Source organism: Leucopleurus acutus, assembly GCF_964270905.1.
Source record: "Leucopleurus acutus genome assembly, chromosome: 17".
NCBI classification, from domain to species: Eukaryota; Metazoa; Chordata; class Mammalia; order Artiodactyla; family Delphinidae; genus Leucopleurus; species Leucopleurus acutus.
In genome coordinates this window covers 35,612,924-35,622,465 of record NC_139159.1, presented here as the reverse complement: position 1 = coordinate 35,622,465, position 9,542 = coordinate 35,612,924, and the positions used below count along the sequence as shown (strand labels likewise).

Below are 9,542 nucleotides of genomic sequence, written 5' to 3'. Positions count from 1 at the left end.
ATTCGGGGGCTCTGGCTCACTCAGGCCGGGGGGAGGGAGGGGCACGGAGTGCGGGGCGAGCCTGCGGCGCCAGAGGCTGGCGTGACTTTGCACCAGCCTGAGGCTCACCGTGCGTTCTCCCGGAGAAGTTGTCCCTGGATCCCGGGAACCTGGCACTGGCGGGCTGCACAGGCTCCCCGGAGGCGGGGTGTGGATAGTGACCTGTGCTCGCACACAGGCTTCTTGGTGGCGGCGGCAGCAGCAGCCTTAGCGTCTCATTGCCCGTCTCTGGGGTCCGCGCTTTTAGCCACGACTCGCGCCCGTCTCTGGAGCTCCTTTAAGCAGCGCTCTCAATCCCCTCTCCTCGCGCAGCAGGAAACAAAGAGGGAAGAAAAAGTCTCTTGCCTCTTCGGCAGCTCCAGATCTTTTCCCGGACTCCCTCCCGGCTAGCCGTGGTGCACTAACCCCTTCAGGCTATGTTCACGCCACCAACCCCAGTCCTCTCCCTGCGCTCTGACTAAAGCCCGATCCTCAGCTTGCAGCCCCGCCCACCCCCGCAGCTGAGTAGACAAACCTCTCGGGCTGGTGAGTGCCAGTTGGCACCTATCCTCTGTGCGGGAATCTCTCCGCTTTGCCCTCCGCACCCCTGTGGCTGTGCTCTCCTCCACGGCTCCAAAGCTTCCCCCCTCCGCCACGCGCACTCTCCTCCCGCGAAGGGGCTTCCTAGTGTGTGGAAACCTCTCCTCCTTCACAGCTCCCTCCCACTGGTGCAGGTCCCGTCCCTATTCTTTTGTCTCTGTTTTTTCTTTTTTTCTTTTGCCCTACCCAGGTATGTGGGGGAGTTTCTTGCCTTTTGGGAGGTCTGAGGTCTTCTGCCAGCATTCAGTAGGTGTTCTGTAGGAGTTGTTCCACGTGTAGATGTATTTCTGGTGTATCTGTGGGGAGGAAGGTGATCTCCGTGTCTTACTCTTCTGCCATCTTCCCCTCCCAGGTATCCGTTTTTTCTAGACTTTTCTTTCTTTAGCTCACAAAGGGGCCCCTGAGGATTAAGCAGAGGAACGTCAGGGTTTCTTCCAGGCCAGCTTCAGCCCCGGGATGTTCAGGGCAGACTCTCATTACAAACCTCAGTTTCTGAGGCTCCTGGCTTATGGCCATTTAGTATAGAAGGAGGCTCCTGGCTGGGGAAGGCTCAGACAAAAAGATGCAGGTTCTAATCTGTGGCAGTGGGCAGTGGGCGGGGGGCGGGGGGGGGTGTCAGTGCAGGAAGAGGCATTCCCTGCCTTAGGCATTTAAACCATTGCCTTCTCTTCAGGATGGCTCACCTGCAAGATTCTGTGGGGTCCGCCTCCTGGCACCATGCTACAATTGCCGGATTTTGGGTCTGGAGCAACCCAGGTCTTCGTCCGGCATTTCCGGAGAGTGCTTTCTCTTCGGAGCACGTCTGGGGACTGGCTTCTCTGCTTCCACCTTGGCTGGCGTGGCCAAAGGAGCATCTTCCAAGGGGAAGAGAGGGAAGACATTCCAGTTTGGAAGAATAAAAGCAAAGACACACTCTTCTCTACCTTGTCCTGCCCCAAATATAAATTCATAGCACCGTCACATTTTTACAACTATGGACTTAAAAAGACCAAGAGGTTAAGGGGCCTACCCAGTGTTACACAGGTAGTGGAGAGGTGTTCTGTTCAATGGTTAGGTTCATGTTGGGGCTCCGGATTTACAGCTGATAGGAATGTGAGGACAAGCTCATGCCATTTCAAACATTTCCAAGTGATACTGAGAGAGATGTTAAAGGTGCAAAACAAGGGTGCTGAATGACCTCACAAAGTGGAAACGGTGGGCCCATTTTAACATGAAATTGAAAAGAAATTCATGACAAAAGGACATAATAGAAAATGACAACATAATCATAACACTCCCCTCTCCCGTGGAAGTAAAATTCATTAGAATCCTCTCTCTCTCTACCATGAAAGGATGAGATAAAGTCTCAGCAGCAGCCCCCATGAAAAACATGGTCAACAGGGTGAAGAGGTGTTACTAAGACCATATGGTGCGACTCAGAGAAGCAAAGAGACAACTCTGCCCTTAGCCTGATGAGGCCCACAGGAAGGAACATTTGTGGCAACCTTGGATAGTGTGGCAATGAGAGAGAACCTTCTTTAGGAGGGGACTCCCTGCTGCCGACCTTGAAAGAGCAAATATGGGACATGCGTTTACTGTGGCTCTTGCAGAGGCGATGTGCCCAGAGGTTGGGCCACCCTGCTTGACAATCAAAGCACCTTGTATTCCTGTGCTGCTTGAAAGCTCCAATCGCCGGATTTTGGGTCTGGGGCAACCCAGGTCTTCGTCCGACCATTCCAGAGAGTGCTTTCTCTTCGGAGCACGTCTGGGGACTGGCTTCTCTGCTTCTACCTTAGCTGGCGTGGCCAAAGGAACATCCCCGTAGAGCCGGTAGCCACCAACCAGGCAGTATGTCTCCCCGTGCCAGCCCAAATGCGTTTCTCCACACCCGCGGTACAGGACATGGTAGTGACCAGGTGTAGGACGAGAAACGGGAGGCACTGCTGCTGCAAAGAAAATCAGAACTGATCAGTCACTTCTGCTGTGCACAGTCTCCTGCCAGAATTTCCCTCTCTCATGTCTCTCCCAGTTTCTGGCTGAAGAACTTTTAACCTACTTGACGTCCAAAACACAGCCTTGGCCCATCATCTCTATGAGTCCCTAGAGAAGGGACACTGGCTGCAAAAGCAATCCCTAGAGCCTAGGGCTGCAGCAGATGAGGAAGTCTCTTCACCGTTCCCAGGGAAAACAGTAGAACCCGAAAGTAATTGCAATCATGATCCTCTCCATCTCTCCCTTCCACAACAGAGAAAACATTTCTTGCAGTCTGTCACTTCTGAGGCTTTCATGGAAATGTCTTTCAAGTTTTGGAAAAAAATAATCTAATATAAATTTGTTAAGAACCCTGCCCACCTTGGCAACCCTTCTTGGCCCCATTTATACTGCTATTTCAACCACACTGAACTCTAGCTGTCTAATACTTTTATGTCGATTAGAACAAGGACAAATACTGAGGCAGAGTGATCAGGAGACTCAGAACCGGGCTCTGGATACCAAGTCTAGGCTCACATCAACCCAGCCTCCTGGGACACCATCTCCTCAGCCCTCCAGTCTCATTAGCACTTCATCACCCCCCCTTCGTTCTTACGGTCTTCCCATCAATATGGCAACACCCTCTCCCCTAGTACCCAGCAACTCAGTAAGGGATGTGTCTGAGGGGACCGATATAGATGTCTCCATGATAGTACAGTGGTGCCTGGGTTTGAAGGTGCGGTTCAAGAGTGGCCCTGTTCCTCAAACCGCTCCATTAACAATTTGCCAACAAAAATGCACTTGTCTTTTGTTAAGAGGCCAATCAGGAAAGGGTCTGAATGGAAGCATCCTGTAGCCCAAAGGGTAAGGCTACATTTATAAAGCTCAGAACCGTCCTGCACACTTGTCCAGGGATGACCTTTCACTTGTCCTCAGCAGTGAGAACTGTGCGTCCCCGAAGGAGTCCCAGGTCACCGGTATTACTTACATCTGGGAAGGTGCTCAGCTGTACGTAGTTGGCAACCCCCACAGGAACATGTGCCAGCCAGGTGAGGTTGTGTGTGTATCATACCTCCTGTAGAGTTGCCCTGTCTGGGTGTACCTGCTGCACTGCCCACCCAGGGAACAGAGCACAGGTTAGAGTACACATACACTATCCGGTCACACATTCTCACACAGACAGCCAAAAAGATTGGTATCTGGTGGAGAACTGGTAGAGAAGTTTCTCTGAGTGCAGCCCGTTTGCACAGTTATGCTGCCATGGAAACTCTGAGAATGCCTGTGAGGGCATCACTACCCAGTGAGGTCATATATGGAACCTTTGACTTGAGGGGCAGGCTTGAGGAGGAGGGGCAGTTTTGTGGAGGAGAACAGGGTAGAGGCAAAGGTACTCTGCCTCGCCCCTCACCCCTGGGCCTCCCCACCCATGCCCTAGTGTAGTAGACACCCCACGTGGGGTGTGCCAGTGGGCTGGCACAGCCGCAGGGGCCACAGGAGGGCAAGAGAGACCCATATCCTGAGTTTGGCTTGAGAGACAAGATTAACGTAAGAGACAGCTAGGTTGTATGGCACTGAACCTAAGAGGCAGAGATTTGTGTGGCCTGGGGAGTCAGGGAAGGCTCCTTGGCAGTCGGCCTGAAGAACAAGTGAGATTTGGACCCATGCGGAAGAGAGGGAAGACATTCCACTTTGGAAGAATAAAGGAAAAGACACACTCTTCTCGACCTTGTCGTGCCCCAAATATAAATTCATAGCACCCTCACATTTTTACAACTGAGGACTTCAAAAAACCAAGAGGTTAAGGGGCCTACCCAGTGTTACACATGTAGTGTGTACTGTAATTGTATGCTTAGGTTCTCTCTCCCTTAGAACACTAAAAGCATTTTAAGGACAGAGACCATGTGTCTTTTGTTATCCCTCTATTTCCAGCACCTAGCATTATGGCACATAATATTTGTTAAATTTATTTGTTGTCTTAGGGAAGGTGAACTGGAGATCTGAAGAATCAGGAAGCCTTACTTCTCATTTACATACCTTTTTATAATTCTTGTGGTTCTTTGTTATGGCAGTCCCTGGAAACTAATACACCCAGGTACAACTTTTTAAAACTTTTTATTTGGAGATAATAATAGACTCACAGGAAGTTGTAAAAGTAATACAGAGAGGTCCCACATATCCTTCACCCATTTTCCCCCAATGGTTACCAGATGCTTTCAGACCAAAGAATAGAAAAAATTAGAATATGAGATGTTTTAAATTCTTGCATTTGTACTTTTTTAAGTGGTTTATTTTTCAACTTTTCTGTCTTCGTTTCTAATTTAAAAGACTATGAGATATATCCCCTCTTTTTTTGGATTTCCTTCCCATTTAGGTCACCACAGAGCATGGAGTAGAGTTCCTTGAGCTATATACAGTAGGTTCTCATTAGTTATCTATTTTATACATAGTAGCAATAGTGTATATATGTCGATCCCAATCTCCCAATTCATCCCACCCGCCCCCACTTCCTCCCTTGGTGTCAATACGTTTGTCCTCTACATCTGTGTCTCTATTTCTGCTTTGCAAATAAGATCATCTATACCATTTTTCTAGATTCCACATATAAACGTTAATATATGATATCTGTTTTTCTCTTTCTGACTTACTTCACTCTTTATGACAGTCTCTGGCTCCATCCACGTCTCTACAAATGACCCAATTTCATTCCTTTTTATGGCTGAATAATATTCCATTGTATATATATACCACATCTTTTTTATCCATTCCTCTGTCCATGGACATTATATGTATACATATAGCTGATTCACTTTGCTGTACAGTAGAAATTAACACAACATTGTAAAGCAACTATATTCCAATAAAAATTAATTTTTTAAAAAATTAGAAAAATAAATAAATAAAAAGAACTTACAGGAATAAAAGGCATTGAAGTTAAAAAAACAAGCAAAACAAAAAAACAGGCTATGAGAGATTTCAAGCATGCCATTTCAAGCTACCATGTCCCTAAAATAGCACATGCAGATATAAATAACCTTTATTCTCAGTAAATGGAAAATATGACTTAATATGATTCTATAGAATTTTGAATAGATGAATTCAACATATAGGTGTGAGGCTTGTTTTTTAGCCTAATTTGCATAATTATTCTCATGTTTTTTGTTTCTCATTTGGTTGATGTAGTTTAGCATCAGTATTCTTTAGGTTTCCTGTCATCAGCCATTCATTATGGGCATTAATTAAACACTGTACATATCACTAGATATACATATTTTTTAAGCTGTATAATGGTGAAACTATCATGAAAGCTAAAGTTTGAGGTTGTGATAAAAAAATTGAAGCCAGATATTTAGAAGGTCTGCAATAAAAAGAATCTTAGCATTTAAATGAGTTTAGAAGCACTGAAATACAGGAATCAGCAGATCAATATTATACTATCTATCTCGAAAAGAAATGAAAGAAGGTGTGTGGAAAAACAGCACTCTCATTTGTCTGCAGAAAAAGAAAACTGGAACAACCTCAGTGAAGGTCAATTCAACAATACAAACCAAAATTACAAATGAACATAACTCTTTTGTCCAGCAGTTCAGCTTCTAGGGCATATATATGGATACACTTACACATGTATGAAATGACATATGTAATGATTACTTATTGCAGCATAATTTGTAACAGTAAATATGTGGAAACCAGCTAAGTGTCCACCAATGAGGGGTAAATTATGGCATATCCATCATTTAAAAAAAAAAAAAGTTGAGAAAGCTTTTTATGCATTTGTATGGAAAGATATCTGAAATAGATTACTAAGTGAAAGACAAGCAAGGTGAACAGGTATATACTGTAATACTAATTAAATAAAAGTAAGAGACATAATATACACCCACATGTATTATTTATTTTGTATTTAAACCTATTAACCTTTTATTGAAGTGTAACATATATATATACAGAAAAGTGCACATTGTGTAACCTCAAAGAATTTTCATAATTGAACATACCCATGCAACTGGCACCAAGAGTCTAGGTCCTAGATCAAGAAACAGAACATTTCTATCACCCCAGAGGCCTCATCCTGTCCCTTCTAGTCACTATGACCACTCTACAAGAGTAGACATTATCCTGATTTCTAAAAGCATAGGCTAGTTTTGCTTGTTTTTGTACTTAATAGGAATTGACTCATAAAATGTATACTCTTCTGTGTCTAGCTTTTTCATCCAGTATTGTATTTGTGCAATTCATCAATATTGCACACTGCTCAATATCATTGCTGTTTAGTATCCCACTGTGTAAAAAAATGGGCCACAAATCATTTACCCATTCCACTATTTATGGATATTTGGGTAATTTCCAGTTTGAAGCTATTATAAATAGCACTACTATGAACTTTCTAGTATATGCATATGCATGTCCATATACCTAGGCAAGGAATTGCTGAGGATCCGCATATCTGCAATTTTAATAGTACTGCCATACAGTTTGCAAAATTGATTGTACCAATTGACACTCCCACCAGCAATGTGCAAGAGCTCCAATTGTTACAAAACCTCACCCACACTTGCTATATTCTGTCTTTTAAATTTTAATTATTCTTGTATTTGTGTAGTGATATTGCACTGTGGTTTTAACTTGCAGTTCTCTAATGACTGATGAGGTCGAGCACCTTTTCACATGCATTTACTATTTGCTATTTAGATATACCCTTGTGTGAAGTATCTAGGTGTTTTGCCTAATTTTCTATTGAATTATCTGTCTGTTACACTTTTAAATTTTGAACCGTGTGAATACTAATTTTTAAAAATTTTAAAGTAATGTAATTAAAAATATACATAAATTTTATAGTGCTCTATGCTGCATGTTCTCTCCTTCGAGATTTATAATATACTAGTATTTCAGAAGCTCTAAAAAGTCTTAAAATTTTCACCACAGAACAGTCGGAGAAACGCTGTTTCCATTCTTGTCTAATTTTTAGCTTTCATGGAATTAATAATTGTTTCCTTTTTCTACTTGCGTATATTTTTAAGTTCTCTCTCGAATTTTATCAAGTATTTCATTAGATCTATCAAACATCTATCAATATAACTACCCAAATACTCAAAATTAGTAAGCTAAATAAATTCGATTACACTAACCAGTCTTTCTTCTTGGAGTCTGCCATCTTCCTTCTCTGGTGAAAACGACTGCTCTCTAATTCTGCCACATATCTTTCACCCTGGAATTTCCCGTCACATTCTCCTGGTCCTTTTTTCTGGATCCCACATCTTTCTCTTTCTTGTCTTGCTCTCATGTTTCGTTGGAGCACATCCTCTAGTAACTTTCCCTTAAAAAAAAAAAAAAGGTGGATGGATGGATGGAAAATAAATGTTTTCATCCTTGTATATGTGAAAATGTTTTTATTCTACTCTTACTCTTGATGGATAGTTTGACTATAGGATTCTAGGTTGGAAGTTATTGTCTTACAAAACTTGAAATTTCACTGTAGTGTTTTAGCGTAAAAGTGTTATTGTTGAGAAACCCAATGCCATTCTAATTCTCATCCGTTTATTCCTGCTCCTTCCATCTGAAAACTTTTAGAATCTTCTCTTTATTCTTAGTGTTCTGATCTTTTTAATGGTGTGCTTTAACATAGGTCCTTTTTCAGTCACTGTGGGTAGCTGGTGGGTCCTTTAAATATGAACATCTTTGTCTTTTGGTCCTGGAAGAAATTCTTGAATTATTATTTTGATCATTTTCTCCCTTCTTAATTTTTGTTCTCTTTCTCTAGAATTCTGTTTGTAAACTGACTGGATGAATGAATGAATGAATGGGAAAAGTTTTCTGAGCACTCTTTGTAGCAAAAAGCTTATTAAGGAATGAACCACAGATTATCAGACCATATCTTTAAAGCTAAGTATTTCATTTTAAATTATCAAATTTTAAAACACACTCTTTCATTACAGCTTCCATTTATTGTAAAATGTAACACTGCTACTCTCATTTCAGGCAATACAAAAATACAGGAAGCACTGATTTTCTGTAGGCAGAAATCCCTGATTGAAGTCAGGCATTCCCTATTACTTTTGCTTTAGAATTCATTAAATGCCTAGCATGGACTCGGTATTGTGTATAATACTTGCACCACACTTTGCAAAATAGCCATTTCAGGTGTAGAAAAGTGTTTGTTTAAGGTAAAAAGATCTTTGCAGTCTTTTTTGGTTGGCATTAAACACCGCATTCTTCCCAGATCTATAAGAAAGAAATGTTTGCAGTCTTACCTGGAATCAAGGGAGGGACTCTCTCAAGGTTACTTTTCAATCTCTGTCTGTAATTATGGACGTCAGGAGAGAAAAAAAAAAAAGTCAGAAAAATAGGTCCCTAGTAGAGAAGCACTCAACAGGAACTAAACACCTGAACGTTTAGACAGGATTAAACTCTGACAGGGCTTATCAGCCACCCCCACAAGACTGAAGTAGTTGCAAGTGAGGTTAGACTGGAGTCCAGATAAGCAAGTGAATCTACACCCCTACCTGACTCACCGGGCTGAGAAGCGCGGAGCCCTAGTAAGTCACCACCGCAGGTCCTCAAAGAGCTTTCCGCGCAGGAAATGGCAGCTGCCACACCCACCCCGCTACCTCTGTCTGGTGTTTGGCGACTCCCGGAAGACGCCCCGATGGGACCAGGGGAGATTCCTCCTGGGTGGGAGGGTCCGCTGACTGAGTGTGAAGCTGCGGAGAGGAAATTTCCCCACAAGAAAACCTTTCCAACCTTGTGGGTTGGGGGGAGAGAAGACAAATTGAGCGCCCCTGGCTCACTTCCCCACTCCCAAGCCCCCGCCCGAGCCCCGCCGGTGTGGCACACGTCGTCTGGTCGCCACAAGGCGGAGATCTCGGGCCTGAGGCCGAGGCCGGAGCCTTGCTGGGAGGATCGCGGGCCAGTGGCCCTCATCCCCGCCTCGGCATCCGCCGCTGACGTCGCGTGAGAAGTCTGGGGAGGGAGGAGCT

General features: G+C 43.7%; 1 long non-coding RNA gene across 1 annotated transcript; it reads right to left on the bottom strand.

Moving 5' to 3' along the window:
• Window positions 1-650: 650 nt before the first annotated feature.
• On the bottom strand, window positions 651-8,864 carry LOC309974435. The gene is made up of 5 exons (XR_014326882.1): window positions 8,817-8,864; window positions 7,695-7,882; window positions 2,256-2,543; window positions 1,302-1,472; window positions 651-1,018 (listed from the first exon to the last, which is right to left on the bottom strand). It is a non-coding gene; the product is annotated as an uncharacterized lncRNA (long non-coding RNA).
• Between the last annotated feature and the right edge of the window lie 678 nt (window positions 8,865-9,542).